This window comes from Arachis ipaensis, chromosome B01 (assembly GCF_000816755.2).
Source record: "Arachis ipaensis cultivar K30076 chromosome B01, Araip1.1, whole genome shotgun sequence".
Lineage (NCBI taxonomy): Eukaryota > Viridiplantae > Streptophyta > Magnoliopsida > Fabales > Fabaceae > Arachis > Arachis ipaensis.
In genome coordinates, this window is record NC_029785.2 from 75,677,737 (window position 1) to 75,687,928 (window position 10,192).

The 10,192-nt window shown below is 36.1% G+C and overlaps 1 pseudogene; it reads left to right on the forward strand.

Moving 5' to 3' along the window:
• Positions 3,287–6,716, forward strand: LOC110266144 (annotated as a pseudogene).

The window sequence follows — 10,192 nt, forward strand, 5'->3', positions numbered from 1 at the left end:
CATTCTGAACCCAAGTAGACGCGGGTGTTTGTCAGGTACGTTCATTTTAATGTGATGAACAGAGCTAATTTGTCAGATCATCCTATTCACCACGATGAAGATCGGATATACATCTTAGAATTAATCAAACACGGATCGAAGAGAAAATAGTAATACTTTTATTAATTCATAGGACTCAGCAGGGCTCCTCCCCTTAACCTAGGAGCTTTAGAAACTCATACTGAAAGGAAAAATAAAATGTAAAACGAAAATAGGGCTGTCAAGTATGCATCCTCCCTAATAATTATGTAAAATACACTTTAAATACTAAACAGATGACTAGTAAGGGTAAAACAGTCTTTTAGTACTAAAATCCACTTCTGGGGCCCACTTGGTGAGTATTTGGGCAGAGCTTTGATGAGATCCACGTGCTATGAGGTCTCTTGGGCATGGAACGCCAGCTAGGGAGTCCTCTATGGGCGTTTGGACATTGGTCTCTCCTCTTTGGGGGCAGGTAGCTGGCGTTGGACGCTAGTGTTGGGCCTTCTAATCCGAAGTAATGTATGGACTATTATATATTGATGAAAAACTCTGGAAGTCAGCTTTTCAAAGCTATTGAAGCTCTAAAAGTCAGCTTTCCATATCCATTGAGAGCGCTCCATTTGGACTTCTGTAGTTCCAGAAAATCTCTTCCGAATGCAAGGAGGTCAGATCTGAATAGCATCTACAGTGCTTTCTGTGTCTCTGAATCAGACTTCTGCTCCAGCTCCTCAATTTCAGCCAGAAATTACCTAAAATTGCACAAAAACACAAAAACTCATAGTGGAATCTAAAAATGTGAATTTAGCACTAAAATCTATAAAAACTTAATAAAAACTAAATAAAATTTACTAAAAACTATATGAAAATGATGTCAAAAAGCATATAAAATATCCGCTCATCAAGAAGCATGTTTTAAACCACGAAGTGAAATTAGGAAGGAAACACAAAACCATACAATTTATATGAATAAGTGTGAAAAATGTTGATAAAACCCCCCAAATTCTACACAAGATAAACCCTGAAATTGGGGTTTATCAAAGGCCCCATCACTAGAGCACGTGAAAAGAAGCTCAAGGAGAGCTTTCGGAACTTGGCAGCACTTATGCATGAGGAGTAACATCAAGTTCTAACCTAGGAAGAATGAACAAGGCCTATTGGGCTAAGTCAGGATAGCAAGAAGCCCAATAATGCTTTCCAAATTCAGTGAAAGGCATAATTTATCATTAATTTTTGAATTTTTAGGCCTTTGTTTTTGTTTGTTTTGCGGTTAGAGTTTGTTAAAAGACTTGTTTTAGTTCTGATTTACTTAGTAGTATTTTTAGAAATTTTATATTTAAATAAAATCTTATCTTATCTTTTAGTTAGTTTGTTAGGGGCCTATTTAAACACCTTTGGTGAGAAAATTTATACAATTTTTTATGAATAAATTTTCAGTTGCTTTAAGCACGTTTTATTGTGTGATTAAGTGAGGTGAGTGATTTGCTTCGCTGGTTGTATGAAGAAGATTAAAGGATCCAACCTAAGGTGATTCTGCGTAGTGATTTCTTCAACTTCATCCCTCTGATATAGGGTGTCAAGGACAAGTTCTTTGAAGGTCTAGTAGGAAATCTCTTTCGGTGGCCTAGGTTGCTAAGAACAGCTATCTTAGAGGTCTAGTAGAAAAACCTTTATCTATTTTTTATGTTCCTCTATGTCTTAGGAGTGTGTCTCTTTATACCAATAATCCTTTCATTTTGTGTCATTCTTTTTACGATATCCTCTTTCTTTAATGCTTCGAATATATTAAACCCCCAATAATTTCTTAATCATCTGGTATCAGTTACAGGTCGTAGGTAAATTCTTATTTACCTGCATGTTCCAGGATTCTTGTTTAGTCTCTTTAATTCTTCTCTTCGATTTCGGCAAATTTACTTCAAAGATAAAAAAAATGAAATTTCTTCTTTAAATTTGTTACTACAATTTCTATATTTTAACATCAGCGTCTGGAAACAAAAAACAAAAAAAGTAAAAAAAAAACGTAAAAAAACGAAATTTCAATTTGTTTCAGCTTTGTTTTAGCTTTTAAATTTCCTTTGGGTTTCAATTAGGATTCAAATTTTCTAGTTTCTATCATCTTAGTATCACTTGTTATTTTCCTTCCTTTGTCACATATATTGGTTGTCTTCTTATCAAGTTTAACGCCTCTATCATTTAGATGATCTTAGTTTGGTGTCTCAATTCCTCATTTTTTGAGGTGCAACTTGTTAAAGCAATCCAAGAGTGGAAAAAGGCAAGAATGGTGAAATCAACAGAGGGTAAAAGTCACGTATTGAGTGTAAACACGAGTGTCCTACTCCGAGTAATACACATGAGAAGTGTTCTATGAGGTCTTTGTTTTTTTTCACAGATTCATTGATGGCTAACAATGATGGGATCCCCAGTCCACAACTAATGTTCTGCATCGACACACTCGCTGGCGTCCTTGAAACGATTGAACAACGTCTTTATGACATGGATTCCTGAATTAACTTTTTTTCCCTTAGTCAAAGAGCACGGTTTCGAGAATCTATTCATAATCATTCTGAGGAGTCTGAGGAGGAACCTTCACCCAGACCCGGTGTCATAGACAACCGAAAGATGCTAATAGTAATCTCAATGCTATCAAGATGTGCATCCCAAAATTTAAAGGCAAAAGTGACCCTGAGGGTTACTTGGAATGGGAACGGAAGGTGGAGCTCCTATTTTAGTGTCACAACTACTCTAATGTGAAAAAGATAAGACTAGCGGCTGTAGAATTCTCGGATTATACCCTTGTCTGGTGGGCTGAGCTGGACAAAAAGAAAAAATGGAATGGAAAACCACCAATTCAATCTTGGAAAAAATGAAGAAGGTCATGTGACAGCGGTTTGTCCCTTCTTACTACTATAGCGAGCTACATTAACGGCTCCAACGGCTATACCAAGGTTCTAAGTTTGTAGATGAGTATCATAAGGAGATGAAGATGCAGCTAATCCAGGCAAATATTGAGGAAGAGTTTAAGGCTACTATGGCACATTTCTTGAGTGGGCTAAACCGAGACATTACAAATATTGTTGAACGTCACCCATTTCTGGATATGGAAGACTTGGTGAATCTAGCTATCAAGGTAGAAAAATAGCAAAAGGTGAAGGGGCTGCATAATTCTTCCAACCCTACTTCAAGGTGGGACTCTAGAGGTGTTAATTTTGGGGAGAAGATAGGATCCAAACCTATCGAATCAAAGGAGAAGCCTACAGACCAGCACAAGATGAAGCACACGCCTAATTCCACTTCTAAACCTCCTTTGCGGCATCGTGATATTACTTGCTTTAAGTGCCGCGGATTAGGCCATTATGCTTGCGAGTGTCCAAATAAAAGGACCATGGTCATTAAAGCGAATGATGTTTTCTTGGAATCTGATAACTCAGATGAGAATGAGGACATGCCTCATGCAGATGATGCTACAGATGATAATGATATAGTTGAGTATGCTGTTAGTGGCGAGGCCCTTGTTACTAGGCAGATCTTAAATGTCCAAGCCAAGGACGATCGTCTAGAACAACGTGAGAACATCTTTTATACAAAAGTTTTGTTGGAAGGCAAGGCTGGACTCATGATCATTGATGCTGGAAGTCATACAAACATCGCTAGCTCTACCATGGTCACAAAATTAGGGTTGAAATACACCAAACACCCTAACCCTTACAAACTGGAGTGGTTAAGTGATGTTGGTGAACTGAAGGTTGTAAAGCAAGTCCGCGTACAGTTCTCTATTGGAAGATATAGTGATGAAGTACTTTGTGACGTGATTCCCATACAGGTTGTCATCTACTCCTAGGGCATCCATGGCAGTATGATAGAAGGGTGGTCCATGATGGTTTCAAAAACTGATACACCTTTATTTACCTTGGGAAGAAGATTATCCTTACACCTTTATCCCATAAATAAGTGTACTTGGAGCAACTGAGTATGCGCAAATCCATAAAAGAGTCTTTAGGATGTGAGAAAATTGAAAAATAAGAGGGTAAAGAGAGGGCTCTGATAGAAGAAAATAATGAGAAAAAGAGTCAGGGTCTGAGTGAAAAAAAGAGTTGTAAGAGTGAAAAATCTATCGGTTTCATAAAGAGTGAGAATGCTCACAAAATATTTATTATGCAAAAGAGAGAGATCTGAAGTGTGCTAGTTTAGAAAAAAACATTAGTGTTAGTGAGATTTAGAGAGACTTTACTATCTATCATTGACACTAACCATGAACTGCCTAGTGCTTTTGTTTCACTTTTGCAGGAATTTGGGGATGTCTTCCCAGAGGAGATGCCTCCATTATGCGGCAATTCAGATTGACTTTGTCCCTGGTTCAACCATTCCAAACCAGCCAGCTTATCAAATGAATTCTGAGGAAACAAAGGAACTGCAACGGCAAGTCGATGACCTTTTGGCTAAGGGTTTTGTGAGAGAAAGCATAAGTCCTTGTGCTGTTCCAGTACTGTTGGTGCCCAAAAAGGATAGCTCATGGAGGATGTGTGTATTGTCATCCTATTCCTAGACTTGATGATATACTTAATGAATTTCATGGTTCTGTTATTTTTACTAAAATAGATTTAAGGAGTGGTTATCATCAAATACGAATGCAACTTGGTGATGAATGGAAAATAGCTTTCAAAACTAAATATGGTTTGTATGAGTGGTTAGTTATGCCATTTGGATTAACTAATGCACCTAGTACATTCATGAGATTAATGAATCATGTTTTGAGAGAATTTTTAGGCAAATTTGTAGTTGTTTATTTTGATGATATCCTTATCTACAATAAATTTCTTGATGATCATATTTTGCATGTTCAGTCTATTTTAGAGGTACTTAGAAAGAAAAAATTGTATGCTAATCTCCAAAAGTGCTCGTTCTGTCTGAGTAAAGTAGTGTTCCTAGGTTTTGTGATAAGTTCTGAGGGGATTGAGGAAGATGACGAGAAGGTGAGGGCTATTAAAGAATGGCCCACACCTTAGAATGTCTCTGATATTAGAAGTTTTCATGTTCTTGCTGGTATTTATAGGAGGTTTGTTAAAGATTTTTCTACTATTACTGCACCTTTAACTGAAATCATTAAGAAATATGTTGGCTTTAAATAGAATCTAGAACAAGAACTTGCTTTTAACATCTTGAAAGATTTATTATATTCTGCCCCCATTCTTATTTTACCAGATTTTTTTAAAACTTTTGAAATAGAATGTGATGCTTCCAGAATTGGTATAGTTGCTATTTTGATGCAGGAAAAGCGAGAAATTGCCTATTTCAGTGAGAAGTTGAATGGAGTTTGTCTCAACTACTCAACTTATGATAAGGAGCTTTATGTCTTGGTGAGAGCTTTTGAAGTGTGGTAGCATTACTTGCTACCTAAGGAATTTGTGGTGTACACTGACCATGAATTCCTCAAACACTTGAAGGGCCAAAGAAAGCTGAACAAGAGACATGCAAATTGTATAGAATTTCTTGAATCCTTTCCATACGTAATCGCTTATAAGCAAGGTAAAGAGAATGTGGTTGCTGATGCATTATCTAAGAGATATTCCTTAATCACTACCATTACTTCTAAATTGTTAGGTTTTGAGTGTATGAAAGAATTGTGTGCAACTGATTCTGATTTTGCCTTTATCTATGCTACATGTGAACATGGTGTACATAACAAATTCTATAAGCATGATGGTTTTCTTTTTAGGGGTAATAGGATTTATGTGCTTACTTGTTCTATTAGGGAGCTACTTGTTCTAGAATCACATAGTGGGGGTTTGATGGGTCATTTTGGTGTGCTTAAGACTTTGGATGTTTTATCTGAGAATTTTTATTGGCCTCACATTAGTAAAGATGTTGAAAATTTTGTGCTAAATGCATTGCATGTAAACAAGCTAAATCTAAGTCATTACCATATGGCTTGTATACTTATTTACCTGTTCCTATATATCCATGGGTTGATATTTCTATGGACTTTGTTCTTGGTTTGCCTAGAACTAGGAGAGATCTAGATAGCATTTTTGTTGTGGTAGATAGATTTAGTAAAATGGCTCATTTTATTACTTGCCATAAAACTAATGATGCCACAAATACTGATGACCTATTCTTTAGAGAAGTTGTGCGCTTACATGGTGTTTTCCAAACTATTGTTTCTGATCATAATGTCAAATTCTTAAATCACTTTTGGAAAGTTTTGTGGAGTAAGTTGGGAACAAAATTGTTATACTCAACTACTTGTCACCCTCAGACTGATGATCAAACTGAAGTAGTAAATAGAACATTAGGCACCTTATTGCGTGCTGTGGTTGGTAAGAATTTGAAAACCTAGAAAGATTGTTTACCTTTTTATTGAGTTTGCTTATAATAGGACAATCCATTCTTCTACTGATTTTTCGCCCTTTGAACTTGTCTATGGTTTTAATCCTCTAACTATCTTAGATTTAATGCCTTTACCTTTGAGTGATCTTATTAGCTTAGATGGAGCAAGCAAGGCTAAGAAGGTTAAAGCAATACATGCAAAGGCTCGTGACCTAATTGAGAGGAAGAACAAAGCCACAGCTGAAAGAATTAACAAGAGCCAAAAGCATGTAGTCTTCGAACCAGGAGATTGGGTTTGGGTACATTTGAGGAAGGAGAGATTTCCTATTGAAAGAAATTCTAAACTTGATGCTAGAGGGGATGGGTCGTTCTAAGTGCTTAAGAAGATCAATGATAACGCCTACAAGATTGACCTACCAGGTGAGTATAATGTCTCTGCTACTTTCAATGTTTCTGATCTCTCTCATTTTTTATATGGGCATAGATTTGAGGATGAATCTTTTTGAGAAAGGAGGGAATGATACATTCTCGGAAAGATAACTGAGACATTCTAAAGAAAAAGGACAGAATGAAAATTTCACACTTCTAGAGGGCCCCATCACTAGAGCACATACAAAGAAGCTCAAGGAGAGCTTTGGTAACTTGGTAGCACTTATGCATGAGGAGTTACATCAAGTTCTAACCGAGGAAGAATGGACAAGGCCCATTGGGCTAAGTCAAGACAACAAGAAGCCCAATAATGCTTTCCAAATTCAGTGGGAAGCATAATTTATCATTAATTTTCGAATTTTTAGGCCTTTGTTTTAGTTTGTTTTGAGGTTAGAGTTTGTTAGAAGATTTGTTTTAGTTATAATTTATTTAGTAGTGTTTTTAGGAATTTTAAATTTAAATCAAATATGATCTAATCCATTAAGATCAAATCTAATTTAAATTTTAAAATCTTATCTTATCTTTTAGTTAGTTTGTTTGGAGCCTATTTAAAGGTGAGACCATTTACACAACTTTTAAGGAATAAATTTTCAGTTGCTTTAAGCACATTTTATTGTGTGATTAAGTGAGGTGAGTGATTTGCTTTGCTTGTTGCATGAAGAAGATTGAAGGATCCAACCTAAGGTGATTCTGCGTAGTGGTTTGTTCAACTTCGTCCCTCTGATCTAGGTTATCAAGGACAAGTTCTTTGAAGGTCTAGTAGGAAATTCCTTCCGATGACTTAGGTTGCTAAGAACAGGTATCTTAGAGGTCAAGTAGGAAAAGCTTTATCTATCTTTTTTGTTCCACTATGTCTTAGGTGTGTGTCTCTTTATGCCAATAATTATTTCTTTTTGTGTCATTCTATTTATGATATCCCCCTTCCAACACTCCCGTTGGGATTTTAATGCTTCGAATTTATTAAACCCCATAAACCCCTAATAATTTCTTATCACACAACTTAGATGCAGCAGCTGTTGAATTAAAGGGGAGGCATCTGGGATTATAATGCAATCATCCCAGTACCATAACCCGTGGCCTTGCTGTAGCCGGCCAGAGTATTGTTCCATCTCCGAAAAGGCCACATCTGGCCTAAAAGACCGGTGTTCTTATTGTAACAATGGCAACAGACTGTCGGTAATCGTGGTAAGCTACAAGAAAGCACAAGACAGACCATCTGTGCATTTATTTTTGCATCCTTTCTTGTATTCAATTGTAAAATTGTACCCAAGTAATTTAGCCAACCATGCCTACTATTTCGAGGTTTGGATAGTCTGCGCTTGTAACTTTTTGAGGCTCTTATGTCTGTTCGCATTACAGTAATGACCCAACAAGTAGTGCCGAAATTTAGACACTGCAGCTAGAATTGCCTGTATCTCACGTGCGTATACTGACTGTCTCTGCACAGTAACCGATGGCTTCTTAGAGAAATAAGCAATCGGATGACCGCTTTGGCTTAAAACCGCACCAATCCCTGTCCCTGAAGCATTCATCTCCAAAACAAAGGGCTTATCAAAATCAGGCAGTGCAAAAACTGGAGCATTGGACAAGGCACCCCTTAGGGTGGTAAAAGCCTCCATTGCTAGCAAAGACCAACCAAAATTATCCTTCCTTAAAAGATCAATCAAAGGGGCAGCAAGCACAACAAATTGCTAAATGAATTTTTTATAATAACTGGCCAAACTAAGAAAAGTCCACAGTTGCTTAAGAGAGGTAGGAACCGGCCATTCCCTTATCACCTGAACCTTATACTCATCAACTCGAACCCCTTGATGGGAAACAACATGTCCCAAATAATCCACTTCCATTTTGCCAAAGGAACACTTTGATAGTTTAGCATATAATGCATTGCACTCTAGAATATTCAACACGTGCATTAAATGGTTTATGTGTGATTGCTGTAACACCCTAAGTTAAATCCTATCTTTGAAGGTCTCGAAACATAGTAAAAATCAAACTTTCATTTATACTTTCTCCTTTCTTAACTTATAACTTTCATGGAAGGTATTAAGTTCAAACCGATATATAATGAGAGTCCCCTTCCCTTACCGAAGATTCTTATCTCGAATGTCTTGGCGATCACCTTCCCTTATCGAAGGATCATCTCGATCGATCACCCTCCCTTACCGAGGGATCATCTCGATATCTTGTCTTTGGGGGTCACCTTCCCTTACCGAAGGATCATTCCCTCGATTCAATTTACAATCAAGGTTATTTAGACATACACAACAAAGAAGTTATGGCAACCAAGATATATTATTATAAAATTGATGGAAGTCCCCTTCCCTAACCGAAGGTTCCCAAAAGTTTATCGACCACCTTCCCTTACCGAAGAATCATCTCGATTATCTTGTCTTTGGGGTCACCTTCCCTTACCGAAGGATCATTCCCTCAGTTTAATTTACAATTAGGGTTGTTTAGGCATACACAAGAAGAGATTCATGTAAGAATAGATCATGCAAGAATAGATCATGCAAGAGGGGGCATATACCATCATAAAATGAGCATGTTGAATAAGATGTTATAAGAAAGTAGGTACTCTCGACCCTAGAGGGATATTAATAATATAACGTATAAAATATCATATAAATATACATTATATAAAAATATAGGATATTTTAAATAGTTGAATAAAATAGTTATAAGAGGGCATGTACTCTCAACTCAAAGAAATATTATTAATGGTATAAAATTTAATATAATTCCACGTAATAAAATAGGGGATATTAATTAGTTGAATAAAACAATTATAAGGAAATATGTACTCTTGACCCTAAGAAGATATTAATAATTTAATGTATAAAATATAATCTTAGTGCACATAGTAAGAATGGGGTATATTAAATACTTGAATATTGTAAGAAAGCATGTATCCTTGACCTTAAATTAAAGGAGTAATGATAACATAATGATATAAGAGGTCATTTAGTTGCATATAATAGAATAGGGTACATTAAACAAGACATAAAAAAAATGCATGTACTCTCAACATTAAAGGGATAATAATAATATAATGGTATAAAAGGTCATGTAAATTCACATAGTAAAATTAGGGTATGTTAAATAATTAAATAAAATATTATAAAGGAGTATGTACTCTCAACATTAAAGGAATAATAATATGATGGTATAATGGTCATGTAAATGCACATAGAAAAATATGGGATATATATTAATGGATCAAGAGGGCATGAATGACATAATAGATAATCAATATGGATAAAAGATGAGTAAAGGATAGTTAATGCCATAAGACACATGAAAGATGGTAGCCATGCATGGATGGAAGGAATTAAAATAGAGCATACTACATGCCAACATAAAAGTAAGTAAAGTATAATTCCCTACTCTTTTCCTAACGCTTCTTTTTTGCCTATGAGCC